Genomic DNA, 26,187 nt, shown 5'->3' on the forward strand with positions numbered 1-26,187 from the left:
TAATTTTTAAAAAGAAGCTACTGCTCATATGTCTACTTGAGGGTCCATGGTGACCTTGAAGCTCAAAGATGGCGGAGAAATGGAATCTCACAGAAAGACTCACCTTGAGGCCAGAAAATCAGGGCTGGGACCCCAGATGGCAAGACTATTGGAGACTTAGTTGTGCTCTCATTCCTGGGATTCATGCTGTTGTCTTATGATGGCTCCTATGAAAAGAGTGAGCTCTACCCTCTGAGCTCTTAGGATATTCATTTGCGTCCAACAGAGCATCAGGTTACTATTATTTTTTGTATCATATCAAACTTTATTATCTTATCTGATAAATTTGACGTGTTATATTTTGTAAGTTTTAAGTATACAGTATATTACTTTGACGTATTTACAAATTGTCATGTGTCTGCCATTGAAAGACCTTTTTATATCACCAGTGCATAAACATTTAACGTGGGAGGTAAGACTGTTATTTAGTACAGTATTATTGTTATTTAGTACAGTACTACTGTTATTTAGTACAGTATTATTGTTATTGTCAGTGGGGTTTCACTCTTCCAGGACTTTTTTTCCCCCCCCCCCCGATCTAGAGACAGAGAGATTGAGAGGAAAAGATACCACAACATGGAAGTTTCCCTCAGTAGGATGAGAATCAGACTTTAACCTAGGTAGCACACATAACAAAACAGGCTCCTTCCCAGGTAAGCTATCTTGCTAGATGTATAGTATGGTATTATTTATATTTATTATGATGGATACCTGGGCATTAGATATCTACTGTGTATTTACTGTTCACTGAAAATTTGTACCTCTAAGTATTTGTAGTGCTATTTCCCCATTCCTTGATGATGGGCACTTTATTTATTTATTTTACAGGTTGGACTTTTTATTTGTCTTGGGTCTCTTGGGTCTTTGCCCAAAATCAGACCTTGAAAAATTAGCATTTGGATTCTTGTTTCTGCTCAGTCCTGTTCCCTGCTCTGATGGAGTGAGAAAGACTTTAGCTCAAACCCCACTAGTTCATGTTGTGATCGAGATGGCTAAGCCCTGTGCAGTCAGTTTGTATTGGTAGACAGGTGCTCTGTTCCTGGTGAGCAAGGGGAGGAAACACACAACTGCTGCCTGACACCGAGTAAGTAGGTGCTCAGGAAAGGTCAGCGCTCTTTCTTGTCCCCCATCCAGCTTCAGGCCCCTCTTGCTGCACTTTCCCTGGACAGCTTCCTCCACCTATAACTGCTGTGCAGATTTACAGGATTGAAAACATATTTGAGTGTTTGTTCAATTGTTTCAAGTTATTAGAGACAATGGTAAGACCTAGGAGCACCTAGTTCATGGGTTCATGGTAAAACATAGATGATTCAGTTCGAGACCCCGGCTCCTCACCTGCAGGGGAGTCGAGTCGCTTCACAGGCGGTGAAGCAGGTCTGCAGGTGTCTGTCTTTCTCTTCCCCTCTCTGTCTTCCCTTCCTCTCTCTGTTTCTCTCTGTCCTATCTAACAACATCAAGAACAACAATAATAACAATACAGCAATAAAGCAACAAGGGCAACAAAAGGGAATAAATATTTAAAAACATAGATGATTATTACAAATAAAACAGCAGAGAGCTTGGCAATGGGTAGATACAGTTTCTTTAAATTTGTTTTCCTTTTAATGCATAGGGGAGAAAAAGGATAGTCTTGGCCTCAAATCTGCCTCATCTTTATTGGTTCTGAGTGACCTCATTATACATCAGTGATCCTGAATTTGAGTTAAACAAGTCCTCTTGTCCCTGTTGCTATTGACTAATAACCACAGAAAATTCTCAAATGAACTAACAGACCTAACAGACTGTCTCTTATCTTTCCTGGATAGATCGTTTGATCTGTTGCAGCTTAATTTGTTTAAGCAAATCCAAAGAATGGGCAGTGAATTATTCCTGAAAATTCCATGCAATAATATTTCAGTTTTCAAAGCTTGGGGAGTTGAAGGAGGGGTGGCAGGAACTGAAAGCCCTCTATTTCATAAAGGAGGAAGTGTCTCCTCATTTTATCCTGTGCTAGTTCTAGCTTTAGATCACGTTGCAGAGCCAAACACAGATCCTCTGACACACCTACAGCAATATCAGCACGACCCCAAGCTCCAAACTACACTTCAAGCTGCCGATTGTTTGTGCTTTGCTTTCATTAAATAATGTGACTACTGGGGAGAACTCAGGTTTGTTCTTATCTGAAGAGACATACATAGTGACACTGATAGGGAAAGGTGAAACAATTCCCACCTAGAAATGTGTATTTGTGGCATCAGAAATATGCAGATATTTCCCAGATATATATAGAACTGGTTCACTGGACTTTAGAATAAAAAAAAAAGTTTTTTTTAAAGAATATTTTCTAAATCATAATTCATGGAGAATGGAAGACTACCATTTTCATTAGGAAGCGAATTTCTGTTGTTTTAGTAGCAAGAGAAAAGAATTACCAGTATAAAGTATAAAAAAAATTGAATGTAAGCCCTTTTGGAGACTAGTAAAGATTTTATCCACATCAAGTGGGGTGGAGGAGAAGTAGTAATCAACTCTGATGTTTCACTTGAACGGTTTTTCTTTTCCCCCTCCCAAAGCATCATCTTAAAGGAGAGGAAGTTAGGCAGCACATGAAAAATTTGAATTTCTAAGAGTCGCTGAAGATGACATAGGTACGGTACGCGAGAGACAAAGGGAAGTAGGAGAAGGGAAGCAGGCTCTGAGCAGAGCCCCAAGGGACTGATGCTAGGCAGAAAGGACCTGAACAGTGACAGGAGTTGGGATGCAAAGTGGTTGGAGAGTGAGGATTCTGCAGAAGCAGAAAACTGGATCATAAAGTGATCTGGGAGGTTGCGTAGCAGAAGAACACAGGATTTGCAAGCTTGAGGTCCTGTGCTCAATCTTCAGCACCACATGGCTAAAGTGATGCTCTGGTTCTCTATAATCTAGAAAGTGAGATGACCAGCTGCTAGGGAGGTTGACTCAGTTATAGAGTGCAGGATTTGAGTACTTGAGGTTGGCAGTATCACATGTACCTGAGTAACACTATGATCTTTTTGTCACAAACAAACACATCTTAAAAGAAACAATGAGGGAGCTGGGTGGTAGCACACTGGGTTAAGTGCACATAGTGCGAAGCACTAGGACTGGAGCAAGGATCCCAGTTCGAGCCCCCGGCTCCCCACCTGTAGGGGTGGGGTCACTTCATAAGTGGTGAAGCAGGTCTGCAGGTGTCTATCTTTCTCTCCCTCACTCTGTCTTCCCCTCGTCTCTCAATTTCTTTTTGTTCTATGCAACAACAACAACAAAAACAATAGAAAAAATTGGCTGTCAGGAGCAGTGGATTTGTAGTGGAAACAATGAGACAACCAATATGTTAAACTCTATGGGAATCTTCAGAAACATTACAAGAGGTAATGAAAGCAGGGGTGCTGAGCTTTAACTAGACACTAAGACAAGACTTCTAGTAATTTGTTTAAATTTAAAGGAAAATGACTCCCAGAAGGCTTGAAGATGAGGGTTCCCCAAGCATATTCATTCTCCCCACTTCTCTCTTCCTTGACTGAGGTAATTACAAATGCTGATGCCTTTGACTCCACACATCGCTTCCTACTTAAAAGAACTAGTTTTCCACAAGTCACAGAGCTGAAGATGAGTCCCAGACTATCAGCTCTACCATATTGACACAGAGTAGACAATTCAGGTGAGCAACACACACAAACACACACACACACACACACACACACACACACACACACATCTGATCAGAGATGAACTCACTTGTAGGCAAACCTAGCATCCTTTTATAAAAGAGAGCCAATTACATTCTGCTTTCCATCCTGTGCTGGTGTTAGATATCCCCTTTCAGGATTACTATGTAGACTTGGATTTTGTGTATTTAAAAGGTTAGAGTAGGGAATCAGAGGTTGACGTCAGCTTCCACTCAGTTTGAAAAGTTGTGTGACTGTCTAGTAGTGAGAGGCCCAGAGTCTGGCAAGAAAACAGCGTGGTTTATTACTCTTTGTATTTGGCTTCCTTTCTGTCTCTTGTATAATCCTTCATTCAGAGCTCTGTTCACAATATGCCCTTCAGAAGACTCTTATTAACAACTGGCCAAACTTGTAAACTCAGTCATTTTGCCCTTTCCAAGGTGACATTTTTTTTTTCTATCACATCAACTTATATAAAACAGAAACCATGAAATAATACATGATGTATCCAATCGGCATAATCTTGGGTCTTTTTCTCAAGGGAAATAGAACCTTATCAAATCTATTGTTTTCACTGCTTATCATAGATTTAATTTAGAATTACATATATTGTAACTATATCTTCACAGAGGGATAGGAGGCTGGATGAAAAGAAGTCATGGTTCCTATTTAAGGCTGGAATGGCAAATGAATTTTATCTCATTATGATTGGAAGTGGCTGGCAAACGCTAGAAGAAGAATTGGAAGTGGCTGAGCAGTGTTGAAAAAATGGTGGAGATGCTAGGAGATAGGAGATCTGCTGAAACACAGCCCTTAATGTGTATGTCCCATTACTAGTAAGTGCACTGTGGTTACCACATTGGATAACATCGATATAGAACATTCTTACCATCACAGAAACTTCTGTGAGTGGTTATGAGATCTGTTCCCTAATTATTTCTCTGGTCTTGCCTCACTCCTCCTGCTCCATTCCAGTCACCATAACCCAATCTTTTACTTACTTAGCATCTGTGCCTCAGCACCTCTGACTGTCTGGGACTCATCTTCAGCTCTATGACTTGTGGAAAACTAGTTCTCTTAAGTAGGAAGCAATGTGTGGAGTCAAAGGCATCAGCATTTATAATTACCTCAGTCAAGGAAGAGAGAAGTGGGGAGAATGAATATGCTTGGGGAACCCTCATCTTCAAGCCTTCTGGGAATCATTTTCCTTTAAATTTAAACAAATTACTAGAAGTCTTGTCTTAGTGTCTAGTTAAAGCTCAGCACCCCGGCTTTCATTACCTCTTGTAATAAAATGTTTTATTCTCTACGTGAGGTGTTCTATCCTCTAGATAATGACATGGCTCAATTTTAGATCAATTATAAGTTCTTCCTTGAGTGTTCAGTTGGGCCCTTCTTCAAAAACTCTGACACCCTGTTTAATGTACCCCAGCTCTCCCATCAGCCCTCCCTCCTGGTTTAATTTCATGCATAGCATTTACCACCACCTAGCACAGGAGAATGTACACATACACTCCCCAACATTATCACTCACTGCAACATGATCTCCAGGAGGCCAGTTTAAGAATTTTGTTTATTTTTCTTTTACCTCATGTTTTTCTTCAAACCCACAGAAAAACTGATCCAGTAAGCTCCCTTGGGCATTTAATGAATGAACGACTAAGATTATCAACAAGCATTTTGTTCAACCCCTTTAAAATTTACCAAACATGATCTACACTGTGCCACCTTTTTAATATTTCTTTACCCACTGGTCTCTTGCTTTACTCCATAGTTTATTATGGTTTGGTCTCCTTGAATCCTTTCTCCCCTCCCAGGTTCTGATCTCCAGGAATCCTAAGATCTTGGTCTTTGATTTTTCTGACGTCTTTTCTGGTGTTCACAGCGGTCTCAGTTCAGTGCTTATTGACTCTCATTTCTACCAGATCAAGAATGCTTAAATCTCTTCATTCTTTAGCTTGAGACAGAAAAAGAGTCAGAGAGAGAGAAGAGAGAGACAGAGAGACAGAGAGACAGAGAGGCCGGCCACAGCACTGAAGCTTCCTTCTATGTAGTGAATGTCAGGCTCAAACCTGTATTGTGCACTTAGCAAAACAGTGCGCTATCCAAGTGAACTATTTCATCAGCCCAAGAAAACTTGTTTCTCTTCTCTAACTCACTGTGGTAGACAAACACTGCAAATTACCAATCTCCCTTCTTCATTGTTCTTTTTAAAAGTTATTTCCCTCGGGCCAAAGAGGGGTTTCAGTGGTAGACACCTGCTTTGCGTTTTTAAGAGCCTGCTGTTTTAAGTGCCAGAGCGCATGGATGATGGAGCAGGGCTTTATGTTCTCTTCTCTCTTCCTTTATTTCTCTCTCTCTTCCCCCAGGGTTATCACTGGGGCTCGGTGCCTGCACTAAGAATGCACTGCTCCTGGCTGCCATATCTAAACTTTTTATTGGATAGGACAAAGAGAAATTGGAGGGCTGGGAGAGATAGAGAAGGAGTGAGAAAGAAAAGCACCTACACACCTGCTTCATAGCTTGTGAAGCATCATCCCCCCACCCCACATGTGGGGAGCCAGGGGTTTGCACAGGTCCTTGCGCTTAGTACTACATACACTTAACTGGGGTTGCCACACCTGACCCTCTCTCCCTTTCTCCACAAATCTTAAAAATAAAGTAAAGATTGTCTGGGGAAGTAGCAATAGCGCAGTGGTTGAAGATTCCATGCATTAGCCCCTAAATTCAGTTCCCATAAACCACACATAAAAATGTTATTATTCTTGTCTTGAGAAAACTGACAAACTGACTTGCACTGCAGGGTCATGCAAATGACCAGGTGTCTTATTATTTTAATTAACCCAATTTCCATATGTATAGACAATCCAATAAAAGTCCATTTTCATGATAATGTGTAATTGCAGTATGCAGGAAGAGAAACTTTTTTCTGACTTCATGTTTTCATGTTCTTAACACTTAAAAAATTGAATTTGGGATAAGAAAACTGTATCTTAGCTACTGCTCAGTGAGATTTTTAATTCTGGTTTGATGGTTCATGCATTCTAGAGAATGAAGTCTGGCTGAGACTAGGATCACTCTGATTAGCCCTTCAAAGTCAATTCAAAATTTTGGAAAGGCATCAGCTTTGGTTCTGTTCCTGAGTTGGATAATTGTTGGGCTTTGCAAACCTCTGCCGTTAGCCCTGGAAGAGACTTGGAATAGGAAAACATAGCTAAGGGAAGTCAATTTCTGGGGTAGGGAACCCACTCAAATTAATATTAAACTTCCAGCTTTTGAGTGTAGACCAAAATCTTAATCAGATACAAATTGATCATACCTACCAATTTGTATGAAATATGTCTGAGTTAGTGTTGAATAAGATTCTTGTCATAACTTAAGTTGCAAGGTCTTTCTGCCACTTCTGTTTCTTCCAAGTTCCTTCCTTTAATAGAAAGGAATTGAAAGACAGAGAGAGAAAGGATATATTTTTCTATATTTTGTCTTTAGTTTGTTAACATAAACTTTTCCCATTTCCAGAGGAATTCATGAATATGGAAACATCCCTCCATTTATGGCTTTAGCACTCGTGTTTGCAGTGAACAGATACAAAAGAGGAAACTCAAAGAGGCTTGACTATCCCCATACACTGCACCTATATACCTAAAGTTTATTCAGTTAATTTGAGCTGAAAACCAGTACTGAGATCCAGCTCTTGTAGGTCCATACCAGTATGCATGTTTTTGCTTTGACTCAGAACATTCTGAACCATCATGTGAAAATACTCCTACACACAGGAGGCTAATGGTTTACAGTAGTTGTTGACACTATGCAATATCATGTCTTGGACGTAAATTGAAGGCATCATGTTGAGTGAGATAAGCCTGAAAAAGAAGGACGTATACTGAATGGTATCACTCATAGGTAACGCCTAGAAAAGCAAGAACAGAACAGGTAAACCTACCGTGAAACATGAAAATGCTTTTATACCTCCTTTGATGCATCAATGTTGGCAGACCTGGTAGGAAATAAATTTAGAAAGCAGAGAAGCTCTGGAATAGTGATTTTCTCAAGATGTCAAAGAAGAGAGATGGGAGGGGGCTACTGGTTGTCTTCCTCTCCTTTGGCTACTTGTTTGAGGACAGCAGAACAAACTTTACCAGTTTAGAAATAAACAATGGTTAGGAAAGGCTTATCCATCTTCCAGAGTCAAACAAGACTGGGAGGAAGATTTAGTGAGTAAGGCTGAGAAGCTGAAGGTCTCTGCAGAGAACAAAGTCAGCTCTTCTTGCTCAGAGCATAACAGGGAATAAAGATGGTTTTGAACAGCTGGCCTCCTGGTGAAGTGCAGAAGCTCCAGGGCCAGAAGAATGAATATAAGAAACAATATTGGTGGGCCAGGTGGTCACACACCTGGTTAAGAGCACACACACTACAGTGCGCAAGGACTCAGGTTTAAGCCCTGGTCCCCACCTGCAGGGCGAAAGCTTCACAAATGGTGAAGCAGGGCTGCAGGTGTCTCTGTCTCTCTCCATCTCTACCTCCCCTTTATCTCTCAATTTCCTCTCTGTCTTTATCCAATAATAAATAAATAAAGTAAGTTTTAAAAGATATATATATATACACACACACACACACAATATTGGCTTTCAAAAAACATTGTTCTCTCTCAGATATAACTTTGTTGGTGGGAACCACTGCCCAGGGAAAAATTGGAAGTGTTAATAATGGGACCTCTTATGAAAGGCATGATTTCTTGCAGCAGGCATAGGAGATGAGTAAGAAAAGGCAGCCAAGCTTAAAAGACTGGTGCTCTTCAGGGAAATGTACATACCCATGTGTGAACCCTCCATTCAGAATTATCAAGGGCAAGGAGATAAGTGTGAGCTGAGTCAGTGACCTCAGATGGCTGATATCATTGCAGGTGATCATTGACTTCAAAACAAATTTTCTGGGGTCATTCTGACCCTAAATGACAAACCTAAATGTGGACTGAATTGATGGTGCTTCTCTTATTTATATTTTCTTTTTTCTCAGATGTTTGTTGTATATATATTTAGTGATTCAATAATGATGAACAAGATTGTAAGATAACAGGGGTACAATTCCATTTGGTTCCCACCATCAGAGTTCTATGTCCCATCCCCTCCATTGGAAGCTTCCCTATTCTTTATCCCTCTGGGAGTCTGGACTAAAGTTCCTTGTGTGGTTCAGAAGGTGTGGCTTCTGTAATTACTTCTCTGTTGGACATGGGCGTTGGCAGGTGGATACATACCCCCAGCCTCTTTCTGTCTTTTTCTAGTGTTATTTATTTATTTTTATAAGAGAATCCAGAGCTTCTGTCTGGCATCTGTGGTACTAGAGATGGACCCCAGGGCTGCAAACCTTCTTTACTTCCTGTCCTGTGCTTTACCTCCTGAGCCACCTCCCAGGTGTGCTATGTTGTGTTTCTGAGTTCTTATCTATTACTACTAGTGATTGTGCCCTTTTTAAAAAGTGTTTCGCATAGGCCCATTTCAAGTGATTCAAAAAATATGAGATGTACAAATAAAATCTTCAAGTCTCCTCAAGGTTGACAAACCTGGTAGGAAATGAACTTCGTTGTCTAAAAGGCTCTGAAAATGGTTGTTAAAAGGCTCCTGCTTATCTGCTTCATTACTGTCACCTGATTAAAACACCAACCTATGTCTCTTGTGACTAGAAGAGTACCTAGAGCACAACCAGTACTCAGTAGTTATTGAATGTACGAAAGAATGGGCAGCAGTCAACACTTGACTTTGATTCAGTGTTTTCTGAAGTATTCAGGAAGAATGAATGAATCACAGATCAAGTAACTTGTTATTTGAGGCAATTCTACAATAGTAAATGACTATATAATGTAGTATTTTTTTTATATAGTCTTTGGATTTTAATGACTGGCCTGAGCTTCAAGTCTAGTTGATTTTTATATTTACTGAAAGCAAATACACTATGGATTGGGTCACTTCTTTTTTATAAATTTGATGTCCTGGGACCATCCTTTTAAAATCTTTCAATATCCAAATTGTGTTTATTGTATTTATGTCTAAACATTTTATTAGTGATTAGTAGTGATTTACAAGATTTTATGATTATTGGGTATAGTTCCACACTGCACTCATTGACAGTGTACTGTGCCCCCCATTCTCATAAAGTCTAGAAACAGTTTGTTTACTTCTGGTTTTGTTTTTTCCTTTCCTTCTCCCCACCCCCAGATTCATGTGTTTTGGTTTTCTAGATCCCACATGTTAGTGAAACCAATTATAATGTTGTTAATATTTGTGGCCAAGAGGTTGAATATGAAAATCTCTGGCATGCTGACACCAGAGAGAATGTTCTATGGCTGGTACAGACAATCATCTTTCTGTTTTCAGTTTGCATTTCATCTGAATACTGTTCTTTCTACCCCCAAAGAATAGAATACCAAATGCTTTCTCCCCTGATGCAGAACAGGCAAAACTGCAGAGGTTTCTGGGGAGAGGAATGCAGACATGGAAAATAAGACCAAAGAAAGGGAGGTCATTCCCAAGGCCGGGAGCAGCCAGCAGCTGGAGTTAGTAGAGCACTTTTGGAGAAATTCTCTTAGCAAAAGTTGATGAAGTCTGTCTGCTTAAAATTTAAAATTTTGAGTGATTATTCATCAAGAGGCTGAGGCATTTCTGCCAGTCATGTTTAAACAATCCTACTATGAGGACTATTCCTTCCTGGAGTCAACTGTTAAGAAGAAGTTCATCAGAAATTGTCTTATATAAGAGATCATCTGTCTGGATCAGACCACTTCTGAGAAAACACACTTACTCTTGCCTACCTACCCATGTCTGCATTTTCTGGGAGGAGGCAGTGAACCTGAACTTGACAGAAGAATGCATTGTCTTTGATGTCACCAGTCATATGGTGAATTGCATGCAAATCTCTTCCCCCAGTGAGCACTCAATTACACTCAAGTCTTCTGTTGTCTTCAGAGATACCAACATCAGTACAAGAACTGAGTGTTACCAAGATATTTAAGCCCCAAAGGGAAAACATTTATAAACAGATTTCCCCTTCCACTCTTACAGAATCCCAAATCAAATTTTACTTGCATCTGAAATCAAGAGTAGAAGTAGAGAAGACATTTAGGTTCTCATTGGTCAGAAGTAGTATCTTGCTTCTCTCCCACACAGACCCATCATATCTGTTTGAGACCAAATATCCTTTGAATTATCATATATTCTGTTTTAGAAACCTTTATAGTGACCAATGTAGGGTCATGATTAGTGGTCGCCAGTATCCGTCCCTCTCTTCTTATTGGTATCCCAAGTTTCCTCAAAGTGGCCATTTTTTCTCTACGTGACCCATGTATTTGGAGAGTGTGAAGCCTGAGTCACCAGCATCATACAGAAAAGCCTCTCTTGATATTTTGGTCAAAGGACAAGTTGCATATGCAACTGTGGTTGCCGTAAGCTAAACCATATGACCCAGAACTGTGGTGGTGTATTCCATTGAGATCTGTGGGTCACACTGATATTTGCACCCATGACAAAAATCACCAATTGATGCATCTTTGAGAATGTAACCCAGTTGCTAATGCAACTGCATATTTGTACATTGCCTTGCTCTTGTTGATTCCTTCCCAGCTAAGTGGGATAAATCAATCAGCCTGGGAAATTTTCTTAGGATTTCTGGATAAAGGCATTTTCTCTCATCCCTGGACTCTGAATTTATGATTTAGCAGTCGCAGCTCTCTCAGAACCTGTCAAGAGAGTCAAGACAGAGCAAGAGGTGCAGGGTACAAACACCTTTGATTCTAGTCTGCTTTTGCACCTGCCAGTCAGTCCGGATTGTTTAAGCTAGTTCGTGTTTACTCTGCTGCTACTCATTACCAAAAGCATTCCAACTTTGCTCCCTCACATGTTGAGTATTAACAATTATCAATTATTTTGAGAGTAATGTACACATAAGGAAAACAATATCATATAATTTATTAATTCAGTAAATATTTAGTGAGAACCTACTGTGTGTCAAGTTCCATTCTAGCAAATGAAACAGAAAGTAAGGTAGAGGATGCAGGTAATTAAATCAGCCAATGTAATACAGAGGGCTAAATGCTATAGTGTGGTAAGGACAGGTGACTTGTGGACATATAATAAGACTGTAGTATCTTGGTGAGCTCATTCAGGGCAGTCTTCTTAGCAGGAGGTAAATTCTTCTAAGTCTTAAAACATTAGTCAAAATATGTATGTGTGTGAGTGTAAGTGCACCTGTGTACACACACACACACACACACACACACACACACACACACACACACACACACCTCTCCAGCAGAGGAAACAACATTCAGGAAGTCTTGGAATTAGGAGTTAAAACACCATGAGGAAATTTGATTTGGCTAAAGCACAGCGGCATTTGGAAAGTTGAATAGCATCTAGGACCAAGCAGGAAAAGTGGAAAGAGGAACGCACAGTCTCAGTGAGGCCATGCCAAGGAGTTCAAACTTACCTGGCAGCAGTAGCAGAGTACTGAGGGATTAACAGGTTCAGTTCACCATTTTGTCAATCCAAAGAAAGGCAGAAAGTAATGCATGAGATGAGTGACCTATTTCAAAGTAGTGAAGGAAGTTATATATTCTATATATAATGGAAACAGTAGGGAATTTATCAGGAATTAATAGAAGTGTTGCTGTCTGTGTGTACGTGTGTATGTGTGTGTGTGTCAGGTGGTTGTGTGCCCCATAGTATGTCAATATTGCCAGGCTACAAGACCTGGGTTTAAGCACCAGGCCCCCACCTATGTGGGGAAGCTCCATGAATGCTGTAGCAGTGCTAGAGGCGTCTCTCCTGCACCTCTCTCCTCTTCCTCCTCTTCCTCCTCCTCCCCTTCTTCTCTCTCTCTCTCTCTCCTCTTCATCCTCCTCCCCTTCCCCTTCCTCTCCCTCTCTTCTCTTCCTCCTCCTCTTCCTCTTCCCTCTCCTCATTAGTTATCTCTCTCCTTTCTCTCTCCTTGTTATTTCTCTCTCGCTCTCTCTCTCATCATCTAGCAAAAAAAAAAAAAGTGTCGTGAACTGGGCAGGCATCGAACCCTAGCATTACCCCTGAGGGCAAAAAGGTGCTGTTGTGCAGGCTGCCACAGAAAAGCTAGAGTGTGTGCGGCAAGGTAGAGGGGAACAGTTTGCAGAGACCCATCGCAGTGGAAGATCTGCACAGAGCTTGACAAGGAGGGAGGAAAATAGCGTGGGGGTGGTTATTCCCACAGGACCTGGCTTAGAAGGGAGAAACAAATTTATCTGCCAAAAGCCAGTTAGTTGTCATTGTAAAACAATTAAGAGATTTCCAGCAAGATGAATGTATTTGATTTAGATTATGCTATTGAAGTTAAAAATAGCTTTCTTTTACCTAGCTTATTCACCCGATTGAATAAATATATATATTTTTTTTTACAAATCATTTTTAAACCAACATACACGTATGTACACATGTCGGATGCTATTCAGAAGACAGCTGGGAAAGTTTCTCTAGTGTCACCTTACTTAAGTAGCTCTGATATTTAGTTGTGATATTTTCCTTCTTGTTTTCATTCCATGGGGCTAGGAGCTAGATTTGTCGATCCTCGGACTAAATCTTGATTATTCTCACATAGAATCTGTGTGGTCCTGGGGCAGTGATATACTCTATCCAGACCTCAGTTTTTTTTATTTTTCTAATAAATCATTTAAAACTTATTTATGTATTTATTTTGGGTAGAGACATTGAGAGGGAAGGGGGAGATAGAGGAGAGAGGAAGAGATACACCTGCAGCACTGCTTTCCCCCTTAAAGGTGGGGGTTAGGGACTTGAACTCCAATCTTTGCACACTGAAATATGTACTCTGCTAAGTGTGCCATCACTTGGCCAGTGGGCCTCAATTTCCTTATATCTTAAAAATAAATAAGACTATGTTATTTATTAAAACTTCTTTATTTCATGGAAAAGAGATGAGAGAGAAGAGAAGAGGAAAGAAGAGAGAGGAAGGTCAGAGTACTACTCTACTCAGCGGAGGCAGTGCAGGGGTCAAACCTGGGGCCTCACATATGCGAGCCCTGAGCTCTACCCACTCAACAGTCTCAGTGTCCCACAAGACTATAAGCCAGTGATTTAATATAGTAAGGCTGGGAGGTGATGCAGCTGTAGAGCATGGAGCTTGTAGGTATGATATCCTAGGTTTAATCCCTGGCACTGCAAATACCAAAGGAATTTTTTGGTTCTCTCTCTTATAGGCAGATAGGCAGATAGAGGCAGAGAGAGAGAGAGAGAGAGAGAGAAGAGAGGGAGAGGGAGAGGGAGAGAGAGATAGATGAACCTTTGAAAAGTAACAAACATTGATTAGCTCACATTTTGCCCAGGGTCCCCTGTCTGAAGCTTGGTTCATTTATATATTAGTGAGCAATTGAAAGTTGGTCAGGGACTGGTTTGCAGATCTAACCTCACACTTCTGGCCTCAGCAGCATTTGCTTATGCTGCCCTGTCTCTGAATTGTCTTCTAGCAGAACAGCCTGGATTTGTTCTCCAAGCCATGGGGTAGAAGTGTACTCAGAAGTGTCAGAGCCTCACTTCTTCTGCTTTCTGTTGGGCAAAGCAAATCGTGGATCAGGCCAGGATTCAGAGAGTTGAGAATCAGTCTTCCCTGCTTGACAGGGGTGCAGAGGTTTAAGTACAGGAGTTCTCCACCCCCCCCCCAAAAAAAAAACAACCTGCCTCCAAACTGTTAGGAGAAATTGATGCAGACATACCCAAAGAAGTCCTAGCACAGTGCCCAATGGTTGTTAATCTTTCCCTCCCTGGCACACTGTCAGAGGAAGTGACAGAAACAGAGCAGATATACTTTATAATACACCCTCAGCAGTGCTTACTCAACACCTTTCTAGTAGGCCAGTGTTTCTAAACAGATTTTCAAAAGGCAAAATTATAGGCCCTGCTTTTAGGGAGGAAAAAGGTCATGTGGTCTCTCTCTTGCTCTCCCTGCACTTCCCCAAGGATGCCCTTCAGAATGACAGGCCTTTTGCCTTCTCTTCTCTAAAGGAGCAATGTGTTATTTTGGTTTGTGTTTGATCACTGCTGCTCACCTTAAAGGCAACACTGCTGGGGAAGTGCAGAACACAGAAAAATCAGCAATCAGAAAAATGACTGTGCAGGAATGCCATCCTCTGACCTTTTGTCCTTGATTTCAGGAGGTGTTTTGTGTGTGTGGTGATTTTTTAACTCCTTTGCCTACTGTAAACCTGTCAGGCTGGGAAGGTAGGATGAACGCTAAAACTCAAGTCCTTGTCATCATCACTGTCTCTTAGTTCTGCCACGGTTTAAATAGCTCCCTGTGGAACTGTCCAGAAAGACACATTTGACTTAAAGATGTCAAGCAGATAAAAAAAAAAAGTAGTCAGTAATGATGCTGTGTTAAATGATCAAAAGACATGGAAACCCTGGATTTTCACATCACATCAGTTAGTCTGACTTTATCTGGAGCAAACAAATGGAAAGTGTGTGTGTGTGTGTGTGTGTGTGTGTGTGTGTGTTAATTTTTAGATAAACTTTGAATCTAGGATAATTTTAGATTGATGGAAAAGCTTTAAATATAGTACAGAGAATTTCCATAACTTCTCACCCTGTTTTCCCTATGTTCATAAAACCTGTCACTGTAAGCATTTGTCTTCTTCTTCTAGCGTTTGCCCTTCTTCCGTAGCCAGTCAACAGCGTCAGGTTGAGCCTGATGTAAAGTTTCGAGACCTCCTTTGAATCTGGAGAGGTGGCAGTCGTTGACTATGTGGGTCATAGTCTGTCTGGAGCCGCAGGGGCAGTTCGGGTCGTCTCTGGCTCCCCAGCGATGGAACATAGCGGCGCACCGGCCATGGCCTGTTTGATAGCGATGGAGGAGGGCCGATCATAACGTGCTAGGTCAAAGCCGGGTGGACGCTCGCAGGGGTCTGTGATGAGGTGTTTGTTCTTGACCTCAGCTGACTGCCAACTCTGTTTCCAAGAGTCTGGAACAGAGAAGTTCAGTGTAGGCGTAGGGGACCAGATTGGGTGACGAGACAGACGTCAAGCGTTGGACAGGGTGGGCAAAGATATCCGCGTATATTGCAGGTCCGGTCGAGCGTAGACGTGGGAAATGAACTTAGATGATGCCGCATCCCGACGAATATCTGGCGGGGTGATGTTGCTAAGAACTGGCAGCCATGGAACCAGGGTGGAATGGATGGTTCCAGAAATTATCCTCATGGAGGAATATAATTTGGAATCGACCAAGTGGACATGGGGGCTACGGAACCATACTGGGGCACAGTATTCTGCAGTGGAATAGCATAATGCCAGAGAGGATGATCGTAGTGTGGAAGCGCTCGCGCCCCATGAGGAGCTGGCCTTTGCTGCAGTTTTTATGAGATGTTCGTGAAATGACAGGGTGCAATCGAGAGTAACGCCAAGATAGACTGGCTGGGCTTCATGCCGGATTCTCGTATCGTCAAGCTGCACATTAAGCTCACGCAAGGCCGAGGCATGGTGTAGATGGAAAACAGATGATACCGTTTTTGCAGTGCTAGGGATTAGTCGCCATTTTTTACAGTAATCAGATATCAGAGACATGTCTTTCGTGAGTGTTTCCTCGAGGATTTGTCTTAACTAAGACAGCATGGGTGCATCACTATGAGGTGAGCCCCACACTCTATTTGGACTGGACCAGTTCTGCATCACTGTTCTCTTTTGAGGCCCCATCTAGGGCCCCACATTGTCATTCCTCTGTAGTTTCCGGACTGTGACAGTTTCTTGAAGTCTCTCCTTGATTTTATTTATTTATTTATTTATTTATTTATTTATTTATTTATTTTCAGAGCCAAAAAGTCTTAACGACATTTCATGGCTGGTTTTCTTCACTCAGATAAGGAGACAGAGAAGGAGGGAGAGGCACCACTCACCAAAGCTTGTTGTCCTACTCCCCATGTGTTGCTGGAACTTGAATGTGGGCTGTGTGCTTGGCAAGACGCACACCCTAGTTTGTGAGCTCTGGTTAAGTAACAACTACTACTTATGAGTACCTTTCCTTTTTTTTTTTTTTTTCTTCTTTTTCCTCTTCTCTCTCTGAGTCCTGATGGAATTAGAGTTCAGAGCCCTGCCTCTCCCTCTCCCTCTCCCTCTCCCTCTCCCTCTCCCTCTCCCTCTCCCTCTCCCTCTCCCTCTCCCTCTCCCTCTCCCTCTCCCATCTTCCCTAACATTTACCTCTCTGGGAGTATGGACCAAAATTATTTATAGGGTGCAGAATGTGGAAGGCCTGGTCTGGCATCTGTCATTGCTTCTCCTCTGGACATGGGTGTTGGCAGGTTGATCCACACTCCCAGCCTGTTTCTATCTTTTCCAAGTGGGGCAGGGCTCTGGAGAGGTGACGTTCCAGGTTCACAGTGGTGAGGTCATCTGCCTAGGGAGTTCAGGATGAAATTGTAGTAGCATCTGCCACTTGGTGGCTGAAATGCAATAAGATAAAAAAGAAGAACAAAATATTTAATGAACAGGAATCAGAGGCTGGATGGTAGCACAGTGGGTTAAGTGCACATGGTGCAAAACGCAAGGACAGGCATAAGGATCCGGTTAGAGCCCCAGCTCCCCACCTGCCAGGGGTCACTTCACAGGCAGTAAGGCAGGTCTGCAGGTGTCTGTCTTTCTCTCCTCTTCTCTGTCTACCCATCCTCTCTCAATTTCTCTGTCCTACCCAACAATAATGACAGCAATAACAATAACAACAACAACAACAATGATAACAACAACGATAAACAACAAGGGCAACAAAAGGGAAAAAATAGCCTCCAGGAGCAGTGGATTCATGATGTAGTCACTGAGCCCCAACAATAACCCTAGAGGCAAAAACCCCCCAAAAAACAAAAAACAAAAAAACCCCCAACAAACCAGAATTCGTAAAGTAGGAACATAGCAGATGCAAATAGGGCAATATCTTTATGTATAGATTAAAAACTGAATTTACATGTTAAATTATTTATTGACTTTATGAGACAGGCCAGAGTACCGCTCTGGTATGTATCTGGGGTCAACCCCCAGGCCTCATACATGCAAGTCCTGAGCTCTACCCACTAAGCCACCTTCCTCGCTGCATATATAATATTAAAAACTCTATCCACAGCCCTCTGAGGAAGACATGTCACCCCAGCACCTGCCCCGGCGACCCTGTGACTGATCATAGCTCTGATAGCGGTAGCAATGGACATACTTGCCTGGGGTCCAGTGTCCACTGTTATACAGAGGTTGACCCTGTGACCCTGGAAGCAGATCATTCCCTATCACACATCTAAAAAATGTGTGTAGAAAGAAAGGCAGATTGGCGTATCGCACCAAAGTAAAAGACTCTGGGGTGGGTGGGTGGGTGGGTAGAATACAGGTCAAGAAGGATGACAGAGGACCTAGTGGGGGTTGTATTGTTATATGGAATCTGGGGAACGTTATGCATGTGCAAACTATTTACTGTTGAATGTAAAACATTAATTACCCAATAAAGAAATTAAAAAAGAAAGAAAGAAAGGCAGAAGGGGTATTTATTTTTCAAAGTGATGATTTTCACCATCGGGCCAATGACATCTGCTAGATTTATTATGAACAAACAAGATTTCATATAACTAGGATCTGCATCTGAATCTGTGCTGATATCTGTATTTGAACCTGAAGTCAGAAGTTGCTGGAGAAGTAGATAACATGGGAGGGAGACAGGAGCCTGCAGAGACAGATCCTGTTCCTTCCCGTCATTTTTCTGTGGCCATTTCTTCTAGAAAAAAAAAAAAAGCCCCTGAGAACACTAATTGCCTGAGTCCACCATCCAGAGTTTGTCTCTTCTTTTAATGTCCATGATTTTGTCTTTAGTTGCCAATCAGTAGATTAATCAGTAGATTACTGTCTGGGATCCACAGACTGTTCTCTCCTCATTAGACTATCTGCTCTCGAAGAACAAGAACAATATTTGGTCAGCTCCAGGACCTAGGGGGTGTTTGAAGTGGTCAACATTTCAAACCATGTATTACTAATAACATCAGCAACATTGGCCAGCTGCATTATTGGAAATCCTTCTATTTATTATTCTGTTTCTTTCCTCTTTCCCTCTTGAATTTGCTATAGTGTAACTGCCTCACGTTCTTAATTTTAGATTTCTTAAACTGGCCAGTGAGAACTTCAAGGAAACGTTTCAGCTCTGGGTCTCTGTCTTTGCTGCTCTGTCTTCTTGGAGCATTCTCTTCTGTCGTCTGGGTCAATCTTTTTTCTCTTTAAAAAAAGAGAAAAGGTCTCTTTAGAGTGGCCTCTTCTTAGACATCCTATCCAAAGAGATAATTTCCTACCTCACCTTCTTGTTTCCTTAACAGAGCTCATTACAGCCCATAGCTGTTTTTTTAATCTCTTGAATTCTCCCTCTCTTTTACTCTCAGTCTCTTCATCCCTCTTTGTTTATTTCCTGTGCCCTCAATTCAAGTGGTAATTCCATGAGGGCACAGACCTAACTAGTCTGTCTAGTCCTTTGTTGCATTTTTAGCCCCAGAACAGTGCTCTGCAAATGCAATAGAGTGCTCTCAGGGAGAAGACACCACCGTGCTAATGTCCTTAACTCTAGTATTTTCCTCTGCCAGTCCCTCCGTAATTCAACAAAACTCTGCCTTCTCCACTCTGCATTCTCTGCAAAACTCTGCCCTCTCTGCAAAACTCTGCCTTCTCCACTCTGCATTCTCTGCAAAACTCTGCCTTCTCCACTCTGCATTCTCTGCAAAACTCTGCCTTCTCCACTCTGCATTCTCTGCAAAACTCTGCATTCTCCACTCTGTATTCTCTGCAAAACTCTGCATTCTCCACTCTGCCTGCTCAGAATTCTTCAGTGTCTTCCCTGACCTCCAGCAGATGTTTCCAAATGTTTATACTTCACAGAACAAATCTCAAAACACATTTTTTGGGTGTCTCTTGGCTCATAACTTGTATAATTTTACCAACTAAAGACACTTAAAAAAAATAACAAAACATCTTAAGACACTAATGACAAGAATGTGGAGACTAGTATTGACATGAGAAAAGTGGAAGCAGAGATAATCTCACACAGTTTAGCTATTTGAACATCTCCCTTCTATCTCATTTCTCCATTTATTAAGGAAATTTCCGGTGGCCTTGGAGGATGTTTAGTGATAGTCCACAGGACTTGGCATGCACGAGACCCTAAATTTGGCATCTACCATAAATGTCAGAGTGGAACTCTGGTCACTTTCTCTCTTTGATATGAATAAATAATTTCTTACTGGGTTGCTATGGCAAATATCTTAGGGTTGCCATGACATTTAAATATTTTAAAAGGGACACTCTGGATTCTCAGTATTCAGGATTCAGTGACTCACGAATAAAACAAATCTCCTAAGGTCGTTTCACAAGGTAAGTTTCACAACTTACTCTGCTTTCTGCTGGTTGGTTTCAGTGCTTGCTCCCTCCTCCCCTTTTCTTGCCCCCAGTGGAATGGGTTGACCAACTTTTGAGGTTCCCTGATCCTGCCACAGCTGTTCTTGACTTAAGAGTCTGTTTATGTCTTCTTCTCCCCCTCCTCTTCTTTTGGTGTAGTTTTTTAATCTTTGTTTTTTAAATGTTTATTTTAATTTTTATTCACCCTTGGATAGAGACAGAAATTGAGAGAGGGGAGGGAGAGAGAGAGGGAGAGAGACAGAGAGACACCTGCAGCCCTGCTTCACCACTTGTGAAGCTACCTCCCTGCAGGTGGGGCCAGGGGCTTGAACCTGGGTCCTTGCACACTGTAATGTGTGCACTTAACCAGGTGCACCACTGCCTGGCCCCTGTCTGTTCTTCTTTATTTCCTCTTTCAGGAAGCCTTTCACTCTAGCCTGCATGGTCATTTTCTGCAGTTTATGAAGATTAAGATAAATATCCATTGGTTTTTGCTCTGGTAGACAGAATCAAGGCTGTGTGCACGGAAAAGTGTTCTAGATGAAGGAATGAGTAAGCCAAGGAGGAACCAGCATCCGAAATGCTGACTCACCAAGGGAATCTCATTATGCTGCTGAGGCAAAAACAAAGCAGACCTGGATAGGTCATGACCTCTGCAGTTAACTGACCGTGTACAATCTGAAAAAAAAAAAAAAGAATACACACACACACACACACACACATATTCTTTTATTCTTTTTTTTCCTTTTCGTGCAGTGCCAGGGAACAACCCAGGGTTTAACTGTGTGCTGTGTCACTGAACCACTTTACCCTAGTCTAATTACTTTTACTATATATTTTTTCAGAAGAGAGAGAGGGAGAGGCCAAAGCATCACTCCACCATGGACTTTGACACATTCATATCCCCGGTGCTGTCCACCCGTGGGGAGACATGCCGTTTACTCACCGAGCCGGCCCCAGGCTCCTTGACAACATACTCAGTCTCACTTAGAATCAGCTGTGACTCTATGGGAAAAAGTAAAGAAAAGAAGACAGAAAGAAATACAAGTGTCTTATTGGGTTGCCATGACACTTAAATATAATAATAATAATAATTATTTCATTTCATTTTATCTAGATAGAGATGGAGGAAGGGAGGGAGAGAGAGACAGAGGAAGAGGAGACACCATGGCACCAAAAAATCCCTTCGATGACGTGGGGGCTGGACCCAGACACACCATGTCAAACTCAAAAATCCACATACATGACGAAGCAGTACACATTCTAGGTGAGATACTTTGCCAGCCCAAATATGGTGATCTTGTGAAATCATTTAAGCCAAACTCCTAACTCATAGAGAAAGAAGGCACCAAAATCATTTTTTAATTTCTTTCCATAAGTGTCAGCCTCATCTGTGGTACAATGTACGATTAATCTTCAGTTTATCTATGAAATAGGATGAGAGTTTGGAGAATTTGCATAGTTGTGACGCACAGGACTTGAATGTGAGAGGTTTCAGTTCGGTCCCTGAAACTATCAATGCTCAGAGTTGAGCAGTGCTCTTGTAAAGATGCGCATCTGAATAAAGCGAAATAGAAAATAGTTGTGTGGGGCATCACTAATGGCCCCACGTCCCTCCTTTTGCCCCATTTAATCCACTGCCATAACTCATTGATAACTATCTCTTTGTGAGCACATAGGTTGCTTTCTTCCCTTCATTTGGAGATCTTGACCGCAGCTCTGCCCAAACTAGAAGAAACCAGCTAGCCAAGCTATGCAGGCGCTTGTCCGTGTCACTTCTGAGCGTGCGTGTATATCAGCTAGGGGTCATATGTGATTTTGTATAACAACTGGACTATAATCTGAGCGTGTGTGTGTGTCAGCTAGGGGCCATATGTGATTTTATATAACAACTGGACTATAATCTGAGCGTGTGTATCAGCTAGGGGCCATATGTGATTTTATATAAAAACTGGACTATAATCTGAGTGTGTATATCAGCTAGGGGCCATATGTGATTTTATATAAAAACTGGACTATAATCTGAGCGTGTGTATCAGCTGGGGGTCATATGTGATTTTATATAACAACTGGACTATAATCTGAGCGTGTGTATCAGCTAGGGGCCATATGTGATTTTATATAAAAACTGGACTATAATCTGAGCGTGTGTGTGTGTGTCAGCTAGGGGTCATATGTGATTTTATATAAAAACTGGACTATAATCTGAGCATGTGTGTGTGTGTCAGCTAGGGGTCATATGTGATTTTATATAAAAACTGGACTATAATCTGAGCGTGTGTGTGTGTCAGCTAGGGGTCATATGTGATTTTATATAAAAACTGAACTATAATCTGAGCATGTGTGTGTGTCAGCTAGGGGTCATATGTGATTTTATATAAAAACTGGACTATAATCTGAGCGTGTGTATCAGCTAGGGGCCATATGTGATTTTATATAAAAACTGGACTATTATCTGAAGGTGTGTATCAGCTAGGGGTCATATGTGATTTTATATAAAAACTGGACTATAATCTGAAGGTGTGTATCAGCTAGGGGTCATATGTGATTTTATATAAAAACTGGACTATAATCTGAAGGTGTGTATCAGCTAGGGGCCATATGTGATTTTATATAAAAACTGGACTATAATCTGAAGGTGTGTATCAGCTAGGGGTCATATGTGATTTTATATAAAAACTGGACTATAATCTGAAGGTGTGTATCAGCTAGGGGTCATATGTGATTTTATATAAAAACTGGACTATAATCTGAGCGTGTGTATCAGCTAGGGCCCATATGTGATTTTATATAAAAACTGGACTATAACCTGAAGGTGTGTATCAGCTAGGGGCCATATGTGATTTTATATAAAAACTGGACTATAATCTGAGCGTGTGTATCAGCTAGGGGCCATATGTGATTTTATATAAAAACTGGACTATAATCTTAGCGTGTGTATCAGCTAGGGGCCATATGTGATTTTATATAAAAACTGGACTATTATCTGAGCGTGTGTATCAGCTAGGGGTCATATGTGATTTTATATAAAAACTGGACTATAATCTGAGCGTGTGTGTGTGTCAGCTAGGGGTCATATGTGATTTTATATAAAAACTGGACTATAATCTGAAGGTGTGTATCAGCTAGGGGTCATATGTGATTTTATATAAAAACTGGACTATAATCTGAAGGTGTGTATCAGCTAGGGGCCATATGTGATTTTATATAAAAACTGGACTATAACCTGAAGGTGTGTATCAGCTAGGGGCCATATGTGATTTTATATAAAAACTGGACTATAATCTGAGCGTGTGTATCAGCTAGGGGTCATATGTGATTTTATATAAAAACTGGACTATAATCTGAGCGTGTGTATCAGCTAGGGGCCATATGTGATTTTATATAAAAACTGGACTATTATCTGAAGGTGTGTATCAGCTAGGGGTCATATGTGATTTTATATAAAAACTGGACTATAACCTGAAGGTGTGTATCAGCTAGGGGCCATATGTGATTTTATATAAAAACTGGACTATAATCTGAAGCAGCTGCTAGTTCTGTCATTCTTACAATGAAGCTGCTCATGCTGTGGCTGCGCATATAATATGCAGAACCCAGGTTCCCTTGTGGTCCCCCCCCCACTTTTTTAAAGTTCCACACTACACCTAGCACCAAAGTTCTGTGTCCTACTTTCTCCCCTACCGAAGCTGACCATCATAGTTCTCACAGAGTCTTAGAAACAGTTCGTTTTTTTCTTTTCTTTTTTTCGCAGAAATGTTCCTGTATAGCAGATCTCTAGATGCCACATATTAGTGAAACCGTCTGGAACATGTCCTTCTTCTGTTTATTTCACTAAGTATAATCACCTTCCAGTTCCATCCATTTTTGTCCCAAAGGGCACAATATCATCTTTTAAAAATTTTTATTTATTTATTTTTATTTGAAAGGATAGAGAATCGGAGAGGTTAAGGGCACAAAGAGAGAGAGAAAATGGGGGTGGGAAGGGTAGACCTGTAGTATTACTTCATTATTAGTAAAGCTTTCCCCGAGAACTGGGGCCTGAAGTGTGTGCGCCAAACCAGATCATGGCCACCCATCCCAATGTTGTCTTGCCTTCTGTGATAGCAGCGTAAACAATCAGTGGAGTATGTTTTCCATGACCTCTTTACCCAGCTATCTTTCTGATGGGCATTTAGGCTGCTTCTTCTCTTTGGTTACTGTGAGTAATGCAGCTCTGAACATAGGGATGTATGTGTTTCTTTGAATTAGTGTCTGTGTGTCCTTTGGATAAATGCCCAAGAGTAGTATGCTGGGCCACAAGGTAATTTTATTTTTATTCACTTAAAGGAAGCTTCATACGGCCCTCCCAAGGGGCTGCGCTAGCAATGTAACAGATGCCCCCTTTTCTCCACAACCTCACCAACACCTGCCACGTCCCGTTTTGTTGATGTTGGCTATTTTCTCAGGTGTAAGCTGGAATCTCAGTGTAGTCCTAATTTGCATTTCCCTAATCATAAGTGAAGTTTTCTGTTTAGCTAGGCTTGCCAAATGTTTGCAGTTTCATGGTCACGTGACATCTGGCCCACCTTTTTCTTCAAGTAGAAAGTGGAAGGGGAGGGACAATAAAAGTGAGTGCTGAGTCAGCACCATCCCCTTCTCCATAAGAGACTCTCATGGAGAGTGCCCCATCCCTCCCACGGACTGGCATCCTCAGCGGCCACACCAGTGCTGTACAGTAGGACTTTTTGTCATTGTGGAAATTCTCTGCATGTGATCGATCTCAAGTGGCAGGGACCCAGGAGATGCATCTCCCGTTGGACTTGCTGTTAATAGTGTAAGTAGATCCATGTGTCTTGTTGCTGGCATATCAGGCAGCACAGGGCCAGAGCACAATCACATGACTGCCCCATCTGCAATAAAGGCTGGGAGATGTGGGTTTGGGACTTAGCACATTGCTCCCTCCCACAAAACTGTGCTTTTCTTGGTAAAGAAAAACAAACAAATGAAAGTGAATATAAGCCAGGCAGATAGCAGGCTCTGCAAGAAGGTGGTAGTTATCTGCTAGCATTCTTTTCATTCCCTGGGCTTATCACAAACATGAGCAGGTAGGTGTGATAGGCTCTACAGCTGGAGTAGAGTCTGAGAGCTGGAGTTGAATGTGTATGCACTTTGCTCACAGTGATAAAACCGAGGCAGGGGGGATTCAACGAGAGGCCTGGAGAAGAGAGAAATGTGCTCTGAAATTAAGCAGACAGCTGATTCCGTATGCTTTAAAACACCACCCAGGGGAAACCTGGGAATCTCAGGAAGCAGTTGTATTTGCTTTGTGGTTTTGAAACTGCAATGAATGAAAGCTAGAGGGATTCTGATGCCACCTATTGGTAGGCAGAAATACAGGTCACCCCATGAGTAGCCTAGCTTGTCAATGTTAGAAGCTGCCAGAGGCAGTTGATGTCATTTGGGTCCCCCTATGAAAGAGAGGAGACCTTGGGAGACATGATCCCTGCCATGGCTTGAAACATGAGTGTTGTTTCTTTCCTGATTTTAAGCATCTTAGCAGGGCTCTCTCAGCTTGCTCCTCTCTGCTTTCCAGTAACACAAGTCATCTCGGGCATATCCAGAAACATCAGAGTCAGTTTTCATAGCAGTCAGTTTTCAAAATCATGTGAAATAGAAAAAAATTTTTTTTTTGTTTTGAGCTAAAAATAAACCTTGGGGGAGTTTCAAGTTATTATTTTGATCCAAAGCCTTAAAAGTAAATTCTGTTATTTACGGCAGTCCTCTTGACTGACTATGTATGCAACCATCCCACAGCTCGAAAGAGGGGGGAAAAAAAGAAAACAGAAATTCAATTTCAAAACAAGATGCTCACCCTGACTCATTCGGGGAGGGATCCAAGGTTTTTTCTGTAGGGCACTGACTCTCTGTTTATTCCTCTCCATCATCTGCTACCCTTTAAAAAAAATGGGATCCAGGGCATTGGCATTGGTAGGAATCCACACTTCTTCCCTTTTGTTCCTTGGCCCCCCGCCAGTGTTCCACTTGTCACACTGATGGGTGGGGTGCCTTTCATA

General features: G+C 41.6%; 1 protein-coding gene across 1 annotated transcript in view; it reads left to right on the forward strand.

Annotated features, from left to right (window-relative positions):
- The window catches only part of CPNE4 (copine 4), a 732,756-nt gene that overhangs the window by 171,358 nt on the left and 535,211 nt on the right, over positions 1-26,187 (forward strand). The gene's annotated exons all lie outside the window — the stretch shown is intronic.

The sequence above is a fragment of the Erinaceus europaeus genome, chromosome 21 (assembly GCF_950295315.1).
Source record: "Erinaceus europaeus chromosome 21, mEriEur2.1, whole genome shotgun sequence".
Classification (NCBI taxonomy): domain Eukaryota; kingdom Metazoa; phylum Chordata; class Mammalia; order Eulipotyphla; family Erinaceidae; genus Erinaceus; species Erinaceus europaeus.